Raw genomic sequence first — 13,763 nt, 5'->3', positions numbered from 1 at the left:
GTACTAAAAGCACAGACAGATTCCAGTTATATAAGATAACATAAAAGCTATTTAACAAAACAGTAAAAATTCCTCTATGAATATTTGAAAAATATAGATAAAAACTTGATCTAATTAACATGCATGAAATACTATACTCCAAATTTTAAGTGATGCATTCTTTTTAATCACTGAGTAATAATTGATTATATTCTAAATCATAAAGTAAATTTTAGCAAATTTCAATAGACTGACATTACAGTGTATATCTTTTGACCAAAATAAAATTAAAATTAAAATTAATGATTTAAAAGACAGAAAGCTAAAACAAAAATTGTCACATCTTTTAAAACTTAAAAATGAACTTCATGGTACAGCTATTATGGAAAACAGTATTTCAAAACATTAAAATAGAACTACCTACCACATGATCCAGCAATGCTATTTTTGAGGGTTTTTTTTTTTAAAGATTTTATTTATTTATTTGACAGACAGGGATCGCAAGTAGGCAGAGAGGCAGGCAGAGAGAGAGGAAGGGAAGCAGGTTCCCCACTGAGCAGAGAGCCCAACATGGGACTCAATCCCAGGACCCTGGGATCATGACCTGAACGGAAAGCAGAAGCTTCAACCCACTGAGCCACCCAGGTTCCCCAATTCTTTTGAGTTTTTATTCAAAAGAATTAATCTGGATCTTACAGAGATACTTGTTTTCTGGCAGCAGCACTATTCACAATAGTCAAGGTATGGAAACAGCCCGATTGCCCATTGACAGATGAATGGATCAAGAAAATGTGTAGTATACATATGAAGAAATACTGCTTAGTTTTTAAAAAAAAGAAGGAAATCTTGCTATTTGCGACAACATGGATAGATCTGGGTACATTATGTTAAATGAGGCAGACACAGAAAGACAATACTGTATAATCCCACATATGTGTGGAATCTAAGAAAGCCCAATTTATGGAAGCAAGAGAAGAATGATACTTATTAGAAATGGGACGAGTGGAGAGGGAATGGGAGATGTTGGTCAGGGGCACAAAGTTTCTGTTCTATAGGATGACCACCTTTTAGAGAGCCAAAGCACAGCATAGTGACCATAGGTCATGAGAGTGTCCTATACACTTTTTTTCTCAATTAAATTTCTGTTGTAATGGGTCTAAAAAAGAAAAAAAAAACTTCAAATTAACCCACAAAGCAGTAAAATAAAAAATGGAAGTTATACCATATGTTTAACTGGATAGTAACAAAAGTACTATGTTTCAAAGCCTAGATGATCCAGAAAAAGCTATGTTTAGAGGGAAATTTTTATCTTTAAATTTATATATTAGAAATAAAGGAAAGCAGGAAATCCATGAACCCTAACTCATCTATCTCAAGAAGTTTTTTTTTTTAATAACTAAGTCCAAATGAAATAAAACAAAAGATAAAAAATACAGAGATCAATGAAATAAGAAATAATTATCTTGTAGAGAGGATAAAAAAATCAAATGTTGGTTGCTGGAAAAAATTAATAAAATTGCTAATCCTTGACAAGATTAGAAAGGGAAGAGAGAGACAAAAAGGAAAATAGATTTGTTTTACTTTAATGACTGGAAAGAAGGAGGAAACGTAGAATGAAGAAAAGGTTGTTATCATTGACAGAGTCTTTGCAAATGTAAGTTAGCAAATGCTGTACTGGTTTTTGCAAAGCAGTTGTTTATACGTGATGGGTTGTTTCCACAGGGATTCACAGTAGCAGCAGGATTTATGACACTCTTCATAACATTTTCAACTGCTGATTAAAAATATAGGTATTGGGGTGCCTGGGTGGCTCAGTTGCTAAGTATCTGCCTTTGGCTCTGGTCATGATCCCGGGGTCCTGGCTCCCTGCACGGTGGGGGAGCTTGCTCCTCTCTCTTCCTCTGTGGCTCTCCCTACTTGTGCTCTCCCTCTTTCTCTGTCAAATGAATGAATGATTTTTTTTAAATTAAAAAATAAAAAAATAGGTTTTTATCTTCCCTGGATATTCCAACCCATAATACAGAACACAATCTTCTTTTCCTCCTTGACGTTCCATAAAAAGACAGAAAATTTCCCAATTCTCTATCAAGTGAATTGAACTAAAACACCTGAATTTCTCTTCATGTTTACAATGGAAAGGAAAAAATGACTTGAGCTATTTTGACATGTCTTATGGCTTGTAATGAAACTAAGGAAATGTGCAAACATACAGGTATGAATATATTTATTCTTGTGGCCAAAGAATTGAAAGCACAAAAATACCAGTTGCTTAAATCTCCAAGCAGTAATCCAGATGTTCGTATTTTAAGTAAAAAAACTGGCTAGATCTTATTCTTGGAATTCGAGTATTGCTGTATTTCATGTCTAAGTATTCTAGAATCTGAGCCTAGGCAGCAAAGTTAATGGCAAGATACAAAAGTGCAATAATAAACAGTGCTATCTTGCCTTACAAATTCCTTTATTGACTATAAGATAAGATGCACGTTGTTCATTCTGATGTTCTAAACCTTCCACAAAATGGCCCCAACCCCTTTTTCACTTTTGGGTACTGATCACCTCTACTCAGGAGAAGCCTTAGACAATAGTCTATTCTCAGCTCCCCACAAGTACCTCTGACATTCCTGGGACGTCTGTTGTTCCTGTTTTTAGCTTTTCATGATGAAACCATAATTATCTTTCAAGGCTCCTCCACGAAGTCTTTTCTAAATTTTCTAATAAGTTGTGATCTCATTCAACTATTTGCAACCATGTAAAACATTTCTTATATTTCTTGTGTTTTATTCAAAAAAATAATTGTGCTTCATCATTTGTGAAGCATCTAATCTTGAACTTCTTAAGGACTGGACTGTGTCTTCCAAATATTTATACATACATTTTTCTGAAACACTCAGCTTGAAGATAGGTAGTCATGTAGTCAGAGCCCCGGTGGAGGAAGACCGTGATGTTTCCCACTCATAATTTTCAATCTATAACCATTACATTGAATCTGACTGACTACAGTTTCAGGCCTTTTTGCTTCTTTCCAATTTTGTTGCAATGCGTTTACAGGAAATGAAGTCTGTGAGGAAATAAGACCTAGCCAGGTTCAAAGTATGATTTCCATGGGATATAAATATAAAAGCCTATATATATTTTTAAAAGCCTGTACATTTTAAAATTATGGAGTGGTCTAAAGTGTTGGAACCATAAACAGGTTTTTTTTTTTTTTAAGATTTTATTTATTTATTTGATAGAGATCATAAGTAGGCAGAGAGGCAGGCAAAGAGAGAGGGGGAGGCAGGCTCCCTGCCGAGCAGAAAGCCCCATGCGGGGCTCGATCCCAGGGCCCTGAGACCAAGACCTGAGCTGAAGGCAGAGGCTTAACCCACTGAGCCACCCAGGCACCCCTAGTACACAGTGTTTTGACCACCAGCGTCGCTGAAAAACTGCTAAGGCTGCAGAAAGGGGCTTGTGGGCACTGTATAGGAGTCTGGCGATTAAAGATAAGCCCATACTGGTACTCTTTGCTCAGTAATTGTGCAAACTGCAGAACAAAAAAGACCCTGCTCACCAGAGACTTTCATCTGAGCACCATTGTTATACTGCTGCCTCTGCATCTGCCTTCGTGTAGTCTGTCTAGCCAGATGCAGAAGCTCCCACCAGTCATCATATTCAAAAAGAAAGAGTTAAAGGGCTGAGAGAATCCACATGGTAAATAATCATTAGTGGTCTATGTGGGGAGTAAACAGTTCAAAATCAAGTTGTTGTTGTTGTTGTTGTTTTTTTCTTGGTATGTGGTTGATGATTTTTCCTTCTAACTGGTGACTTTATTCAGTTTCAAAGGTGGGTTTGTAGTCTTGGGTCTTGATACACCTCATTAAAATAGGTTTGTTACTTTGTGCCACTGGAGTTAACAAGTAGGACAACAGTGCTAGACCCTAAAATTGCTTGGTTGTAGTTGTCATATTTCTCTCCTGACAGGTCCAGTCTGGGAAGAATCTGCTGACAGTTTGCAGATGAACTGGTTTAAAAGTCAAAAGGTAATGGGACACCTGTGTGGCTCGGTTGGTTAAGCATCTATGTGGCTCTTGATTTTGGCTCGGGTCATGATGTTAGGATTGTGAGATGGAGTCTCACGCATGCTGGGCATGGAAACAGCTTAAGATTTACTCTTTCTTTCTGCTCCTCCCTGTTCATGTGTTTTCTCTCTTAAAAAAATAATAATAATTAAAAAATTTTTTTAAAGTCAGCAAGTGACAACAAGGTAACCCAGAGTTAGCAACAGTAGGAGTCTTTAACACACCAAGGCTGAAAGGACCAAGGAAGGAGATGTTATTTAAACTGGTGCCCAGGGTCCAGGGTTTCCTGGCAGAAGCTGGAAGCATGGAAAATGGGAACGAGATCACAGAAGACAGACAGTGCCAGAGAGGCTGCCCATGGTGCGGAAGGAAAAGGGAAATAGCTGGTTTCTTCCTTCCTTCGTCATCCAATCTCCTGCCACTATCTCCTATTGGCAGAACCAGGAGGAAGCCAGCTGACGCATAGCCTAGTTATCATGATCTACGAGTGGAGCGTCAGCCTCCTTCAATGTCAAGCAGTACATGGGAAAAGGGAGGGACTGATCTAAGGGGATTGGCAAAGGAGCTGGGAACAGATGGGTGAGGGGTCACATATTTGTGGGTATTTAAATAGTTCAGTGGCTTAGACTAAGGTAGTGGCAGAGATATTGAAGAAAAATAGATGTTTGAGGTATATTTATGAGGAAAAAAAGCATGACTTAGTGACAGACTAGATTGAAAATTAAGGGGGAAAAAAGTGTTGTGAATGACTTTAACAATGTTCGTTGATTGGGTTTGTTTTGCAGTTTCTGCAGAACTGTAAGGCTCCTACTCAGAAAAACCCCTGAATGCTTAACCACATTGTTCCTTTAATTATTAACATGCAAGAAGAAAAGGTGGTCAGCATTTGGTTGGACCACAGAGAAAGAAGGAGATTGGTTACTGCTAGGGTTACTGTGATTATTGTCGTTGGTGATTGTTATCAGAAGCCACAGAAGCTATATAACTGAGGAACAGAGGATTTGTGGAATAAAACATATCCTGGATATCTCTTTAGACTGAAAAGCTGTATTGTTTTACTAGTTACAAAGACCAGCTCACTAGAAAAATGAAAAGTATACCATAGCAAGCAGTTATGGTCATTGCTAGGAGTGTGTGTGTGTGTGTGTGTGTGTGTGTGTGTGTGTGTGTGTATTAAGTACTTGAAAGTACCTTGAGAATTTCTATAAAGAGCCAATTAGGCTGTCCAAAAATAAGGTTTTAAATTCAAGGTGTGAAAACAAAGGTAGAGACTAAGGTGTGTCTAAGGAATTCGCAAGTCAAAACACAAATAGCAGCAGACTTGTTCCCTGCAGCTGCCCCTGCATGTGAGGGGTGGGGGGTCTGTGAAGTGGAGTGGACAGAAGAGCTCAGTAGTTCCTGGACTCCCTGTCAGCAGCTGTTGCCTGTGAAATCCTCAGCGGAGAGCCAGAATCCAGACACGAGATGCTTCCATTACTACTATTCTATAAATTTTTAACTTTAGTAATGATGTGAGCAAAAGATAATTGAAGCAACTTTATTAGTAATAATCCAAGCATATGATGATAAAGTTAGCTCTAGGGCCCACTAAGGAGACATATTTAAGTGCTTACCCTAGGTAGAGCTTTTTATATATGCTAAATCCTGAAAGGACTACAAAGAGATATAGGACAAATTTCAACACAGTTACAACAAAACCCTTTCATTTTTAACTTTAGTAACATAATTTATTAGTTCGAATAACACTGAATTCCCAGCAAATTCACCCTCCTGGTAAATATAGAGATCTCAAATATACTGAAACTTCCATCTATATTCATGGGGAAAAAAAATCTATGACTATGAATTTTTGAATCAAAAAAAGTTAATGTATGTACTTAGGTTGCAGGATTTGAATAGATCATTATAATGTGGATATTATCCGACTAGAATGAATGAAAAATTTGAGATAGATAAAAGAGATGTTAAATAGTTTGTCATGTCAGAAATGCCCCCAAATGCTATCTTGACCTGTACAGGATCTCTAAAGCCCAACAGGTAATTATTGGAGATACATTTCTGTACCAGGAAAAATAATTTAAAAAAAATGGATGATCTTCAAAGGAAAATCATTGAAAATCAGTTAGGAAATCAGGTGAATTATCGGTGCTGGGAACCTGAAGAGCAGGGTACAAATGTTTTGATAGAAAATATATGAATAACAAGTTGGCCAAACTACTGAGATTGAGATCTTTGATTTGTGGATGGTGTTAACATCTAACTCTCATTCTACAGGTACAAAACCAATAGAACTATATTGGGAGATAATTAAAAGATTTACAGATAGTACCAGGACTTGTCCAAGATACTTGATAGTTACAATCAGAGTCCAGTCAGAAATTTTGACATTCTAAGCAAGCAAGAAGCAGGTCCTCAAATCAAAAGGATTTATTGGACAGTAAGGCAGGAGAGGAAAAGATGAAAGTGAGGCTTCTGAGTAAATTCAGAGTAATGTCCAGTTATCTTTCTCTGAAAATTTCATTGACTATGGCCCTGGGTTTTCAGCTTTATTCAACTCCAAAAAAGGCTAAAAGATATCATCTGTTTTGGAGCTTTGGCAAACTGGTCAATGGGAGGAGAAAGATAACAGAAAGTAAGGTGTAGAATATTTACCAGGTAAAAGGGGGATTTAGAAAGTTTTGAAAAAACAACATTTCCAAATTTGGAGTCCTCTACCTTGTGATGTCTAGGCCAAAATCTGGCATTTGTGTATCATCCATTAGATAGCAGTTTGGTAAGACCTATGAAGTACTGTAAAAATAGCCAGTAATCTCATTTATGTCAGCATAGCAAAGAAAATTTAAAAGTAGGAAAACGGCTATATGCAAGAAGAACATCACCAAACTGAAAAATGGGAAACAATAAAATGTACAGTTTTAAGAGAATATTTAAGTAAAATATGTCTCATTTTTAGGGAACAACATTAGGTGATAAAACAATGATTATGGAGACTAAGCAGAGCCATGAAAAATATTAATACAATCAGTGTTGAATGAAATAAACAGAACACTAAATTAAAGGTATATTCTGGTAATAGTAATGAAAAGAATTATCTATCTGTGGACAGACACTGGACGATATTACGGTAAGCATCTTTCTTTCTGTTGGCTTGCGGCTGCAGCTCATAAAAGAACTTCTCTCATGTTGGAATTTTGGGGGGGGGGGGATGTCTGCCTTGTCTCCAAAGGTGTAATTGCACATGTAAAATCTAGCCTTTTTTTTCCTTTCTGAGTCCTGGCCAATGCTCGGGCTTCAGACATTCTTTTCTCCAACATCCTCCTATGGGTTAGCATCCGGGGACAGGCCCTGCCTCTGAAGAGAATTCCTGACATTTTTCAATTCCTCTGCCTATGACTAGGTGCATAAATCAGTTCTATGGGGCTAGAAACAGGATGTTCTTCTGGGCTTAAGATGTTCTTGATTAGATATTTTATAATCAAACTTTATAGCATAAAACTGATATTTTGATTTATACCAGAGGACTGGGACATGACTTTTTTTTTTTTTTTTCTGGTCGAGGTAGAACAGTGATATGACTACCACCTTCAAGAAAAACTAGGAAAGACCTCAATGCAAAAATCCTCAATAAAATACTAGCAAACCAAATTCAACAGCACACCAACTGAGATTTATCTGTGAGATGTAAGGATAGCTCAATATATACAAATCCATCAATGTGGCCACCACATTAACAAAAGGAAGGATAAAAATCTTAGATCATCTGCATAGAGGGAGAAAAAAAGAAAACATTTAAGAAAATTCACCACCTTCCATAATATTAAAAAGAAACCTCTCAACAAATTATATATAGAAAGAATGTACCTCAACATGGTAAGGACCATAAACCCAGAGTGAACATCATACTCAATTGCGAAAGGTTGAAAACTTTTCCTCTTAAATCAGGAACAAGGCGTGGACACCCACTCTCATCCCTTCCATTTAACATACTACTGGAAGACTTAACCCCAGCGATTAGGTCAGAAATTGGAGAAAAGGGAACCCTGACACACTGTTAGTGGGAATGTAAATTGGCACAGTCATGAGGGGAAATACAGTGGTTATGTAGATAACTAAGATCACTAAGTTATGTAGATCTTCTACAGGGAGGGTACATTTCATTCCATGATGTTGACAACTCGTCTTGGTTGATACCACCAGTCTCATCAGGAAAGTCTAAGTATTGGTAAGCTGTCAAGCTCTTGGGTGCAGATGCACATTTTACAATTATAAATGGATATACAATTTTATTTGAAAGTGCAAATGTTATCATTGGCGACAAATACTTAGTTGTTTTCTGTGGAGTGATAGTCTTGCTTCACTTATTTGCAAAAAAAATGGCTGCCTTATATCCACGTTTGATTAACCATAATTTGACCTTCAGTCATCCTTTCCAGTAGAAGTGGTATTCCATGAAAGAAGTAATTAGTTCAGTTTCCAACTCAAATAACCATTCAAATGCTTTTCCTTTAGACAGCTATCATACTTTGGTATGTAACAGAGGTGCCTAATGCATACTTCTCATTTCATCACACAGAATATTAACTAGGCGTGTTGCCAAGGGTTAAGGTTTGACAAAATCAATAATCCCTAGCACTTCGTAAAGGATATTCTGCAATGAATGGAGGAAACTGATGTGGCAGAGAAAAATACAGTGACTATGAGTACAGTTGAATGTCAAAGCCTCGATCCATGCTCATCCACTGGAAGTTTCACACCATTGGCAAAAAAGATACACTAGTTTTGAGTTCAGAAAATTCCTGAACAAGTCTCGAGGTCCTCCAGAAGATTGAACATCAAACTTTGAAAGCCTTCGAATTTGGGTGATTGTGCTGCAGAACTGGAATTTAATTTTATGACTTTCTGCAACATCTTGACAGGACCATACCATTTGTGCAAAAATCCAAACCCACTATATATGAGAGACCCAGAGTTACCATTGAGAGTAAATGTTGATAATAATGACAAGAAAAGATAAATGTCAATGAAAGTTATCAAACTGTTTAAATAATTGAATAAAATGTCTCGTGATTATGATACTACTTATTAAGTGGAATGTCTTCAAGTACTTGGTTACCTTTTAATTTTGGCCTGTGGGCCATGCAGTCTTTTTGTTTTTTTAAGATTTTATTGATGTATTTGACAAAGAGAGAGAAGAAACACAAGCAGGGGGAGTGGGAAAGGAAGAAGCAGGCTTCCCATAGGGTGCCCGACAAGGGCTAGATCCTAGGACCCTGTGATGATGACCTGAGCCGAAGGCATATGCCTTTGCCACCTGAGCTGAAGGTGCCCCCCAGGAGCCACCCAGAAGCCCCTAATTACCTTTTAATGGACAATATATTTGCAAAATATAAAAATTCTTTTGGAATGATCAATAATCCAATTTTTTTTTTTTTTACAATTTCTGACAAATGTTACCTTTTAGTTACTTCTAAGTGGGAACTTTCACTGAACCAATAGCAAAGAATACTAGAAGATATACCTTATACTATTTTCCCCATGCTATTTAAAGGAAAGAATAACTAATAATAGATAAGGTGACTATTACAAACAAGAAGTGTGACTATTTAATACCAACATCACCTCAATAAATTAGGTACCCATAATTCCCAATGAAAGCTGAGGAAGTTGAGGCTTTGAGAGGATTAATGACCTCACCAAGGTCACAGAGTAGTAAATGGGAGATACTTAATCATAAAGCTATGTAAGTGTCATTGTAGATTCCAGAACTGGTTAGAGACAGTTAAGAAAGCTCATGTCCAAGTAGGTGGCTCCTCATCCTTTGAACTGTGACTGGCATTACTATTCACTGGCACTGACAAGCCTCCCGTAATCTAGCCCTCATGTATGTTCATGACAAAAGAGTCTCTCCCAGGAGTTTCTCAGACGACAGTGTCTCTTTCTGTGATCTAGGAGCTGAGTCACAGTAACAGAAAGCCTGACAACCTTGCCGCAAGGCCTCGAGGCTGGGCGAAGAGAGAAGGGCCTGTTTTTGAGCTTCAGAAAATGCTGACAGCTTTGACGCTTGATTAAAGATCATGGCTGACAGCAGATCTGGAAGGTAGTTTGGGGCGAGCTTAGCAGGAAAAAAATCTCTAGTGACAAATAGAAGATAACCTCGTAATGTACTAAAAGGTACTCCTGAGGGTAGAGCTGAGAAGTTTCTGACTTAATGACATCCATGGCCCTGCACTTCAGTGAGTTTCTTGCCTTTGGAGGTAAAAGGATGATCGCTCCTGTAGGAGCGTGAAGGGAGGATTCAGCCTCTTCTAGATTGTACCACTCGAAGCAGACTTAGGTAAGGGAGAATTTTGACCAAAGAAAACATTGCCTTCCTCCTTATCATTTTTATCTCCCTTCCTGGTAGTCAGGTAGTCAGTTTGTCCCCGGAATTTTACAAACATGTAACTAAGCAGAATATTTCATCTTTTATTCCATACCTCTGCTATCTCACAATGAGTATCTTAAAACAGAAATGTAATACCACACCTTATAAAGGGGTGTGAAAAAAATCAGAAATAAAGAATTATTATAGTTCCTCTTTGTTAAGAATCCATGGAATAAACTATAACATAATGTTAAAGGAAAAGAAGAAAAGTTAATTAATAATTAATCAAGAAGTTATTGAATACCTGCTCTGGGCCAGGCAGAGTTGTAGAAGCCAGAGATAGAACAGTGATGAAAGCAGAAACATCCTCCACGGTTAGGTAGCCCGCATTCTGTTGGGGGAGATGAAAGATATGCACCTAAGTATGTATGTAATATATCTGTTTGTGAAAAGAATTATGGATAAAAAGCGGGTAAGATGTCAGTCAGTGCTGGCGGTCTTGGTTATATGTTGTGTTTAGGTTGGTCAGGAAGGCTTCTTAAACAAGGCGGCATTTGAGCAAAAACCTGAGTGTAATGAGGAATGAGTGAACCACCCTGCTTTCTGAGGGAGGAGCTGTGCTATCGGATGATATGACAAATGCAAAGGTCCTAGGTTGGGAATATGGTTTTTCTATGGGAGGGTTATTTGCGATTCAGAGTGAGCAGGGGGAGGGAATGGTATCAGAAAGGGAAGCAAAGGTCATCTAATGCATGGGGATTTACCGGCAATGGGTCAAGGTATGCGGTTGGAATTTTATTCTGAGTAAGATGTAAAAGCTGCAGAAGGTGTTTTTTTTTTTTTAATTTTTAATTTTAATTTTAATTTTTTTTTAATTTTTTATTTTTCATAAACATTTATTTTTATCCCCAGGGGTACACGTCTGTGAATCACCAGGTTTACACACTTCACAGCACTCACCAAAGCACATACCTTCCCCAATGTCCATAATCCCACCCCCTTCTCCCAACCCCCCTCCCCTCAGCAACCCTCAGTTTGTTTTGTGAGATTAAGAGTCACTTATGGTTTGTCTCCCTCCCAATGTTGAAAATAGAACTGCCCTATGACCCAGCAATTGCTCTACTGGGTATTTACCCTAAAGATACAAACGTAGTGATCCAAAGGGGCACGTGCACCCGAATGTTTATAGCAGCAATGTCCACAATAGCCAAACTGTGGAAAGAACCTAGATGTCCATCAACAGATGAATGGATCAAGAAGATGTGGTATATATACACAATGGAATACTATGCAGCCATCAAAAGAAATGAAATCTTGCCATTTGCGACAACATGGATGGAACTAGAGCATATCATGCTTAGCGAAATAAGTCAAGCAGAGAAAGACAACTATCATATGATCTCCCTGATATGAGGAAGTGGTGATGCAACATGGGGGCTTAAGTGGGTAGAAGAAGAATCAACAAAATGCAGAAGGTTTTGAGCAGAAGAATATCATGATATGAACTGGGTTCCAGGATAATCATGCTGCAGCCTAGAAATCAGACCACGAGGGAGTCGATGAGGACTGAAGCCCAGTGAGCAATGAAAGGTCTAACGAAACATCTGTAATCCAAATGAGAGATGATGGGACTTGGAAACAGGTGGTGAGAGAGAGATTTGAGACAGATTTTGACAGGATTCAATGATGGACTGAATGTACTGTGGGAGTAAAAGAACGCAGTCAAAGGTGTAGTTAAGACTTTGGCCCAGAGCACTGAAGAAGCAGTCACATTTAAACTGAAGAGGGAGTGGCAGTCTCAAATTTTCATTTGGATTGCTTTGGTATCAAGAACTTGTTTTTGTCCATGTTTTGTTTGAGATTCCTATTAGACTCCTGGCAGAGATGTTGAGTAAGTAGCTGTATATCAAGTTTGGAGATTTTGAAGAAACTTGAGTCTGGAGTCTTAAATGTCAGATGGTTTTAGTTGTGAGAGTATTGACAACAAATTATGAAGGAGAAACCAAAAGAAGATGAGTAGTTTTCAGAGTTGTTTTCTGTTCAGATTTATCCCACTCTAGAGGATTTTTCAGCGAGCACCATTATTTTTTTTGTTGTTGTTTTTGTTCTAACAAAAAACACTACCCTCTAAGCTACTTGTAGTTTAAAACCATGTCTCACAATCTTTATAAAGGGAAGTTGTGGCTTTATGACTATTTCAGGGAGACAGCTCAATTAAAAAAAATGGTAATAATTTTATTAGTGTTAGGTAAGTGTTCAGAGTACACCATATACAGTTTGTTGTGGGTACTTAACTTATAATTTTGGTTGAATAAAAGGCTGATTAGTATAAAAGCACAATGTATTAACAAAGTGAATACATGAGCTACAAAATCTCAATCTAGAATGAGAATTAATTCACTAATGTTTTTTTTTTTTTTTTTTTTTTTTTTTTTTTAAAGATTTTATTTATTTATTTATTTGAGACAGAGACAGTGAGAGAGAGCATGAGCGAGGAGAAGGTCAGAGGGAGAAGCAGACTCCCCATGGAGCTGGGAGCCCGATGCGGGACTCGATCCCGGAACTCCGGGATCATGACCTGAGCCAAAGGCAGTCGTCCAACCAACTGAGCCACCCAGGCGCCAAAAGCCATGAGTAGTAAAAACATTTCAGCATACCCTGTTTAAACAACTGACTAATCTCCTTCGAGAGTTAAAAAATTGGTATTTTCATACAAATTGGTATATTCATATAAATGATATATTCAATAAACATTACTTTTATGCCTTATTTTAAAATAGTCAACTCTAAAGTCCATCTAAAGAACAACATTCTTTAACCTAATTTTATCCCAACAACCAAGTCATTGGTTCTGACAAATTCCGGTGTTACTTATGATGTTCCTACTATATTAAATACTTGAATATAAACTAGAAACTCCATTATTTATAAAAATTGAATTAAGTAGAGTTTTTGAAAATGTCTTAAAAATCCAATAAGAAAGTAATGAGGATTAAAACATAAAGTCTATCAAATTTCTACAAAAGAATTCTATATAAAATCTACAAAATTTCATGTTTTCTCTTCTCCAGTAAAATCAAAATATAATGTGGGGATTGCTTTTTTCTAGCTTTATTTTAATCGTCAGTTAATATATATTAAAAGCATGGGACTTCAATAGAAGTGATTATTTCAGAGCTCGAAAATTGCAAAATTTAGGAAAACTGCCCTGCAAACTTTCTCATTACTATGGAAAAGACACATTCGTGTTCATTTTTTATGAACAGAAGTTATCAGTTGCCTACTATGTGCCAGGTACTGGGCTGGACACTTTCTGAGATTCTCTGACCGTCCCGAGGTTGAATTTGTGGGGGTTGGCCGGG

Source organism: Mustela lutreola, chromosome 2 (genome assembly GCF_030435805.1).
Source record: "Mustela lutreola isolate mMusLut2 chromosome 2, mMusLut2.pri, whole genome shotgun sequence".
Lineage (NCBI taxonomy): Eukaryota > Metazoa > Chordata > Mammalia > Carnivora > Mustelidae > Mustela > Mustela lutreola.
The sequence above is the reverse complement of the archived record's forward strand: the minus strand, read 5'-3'. Positions refer to the sequence as shown.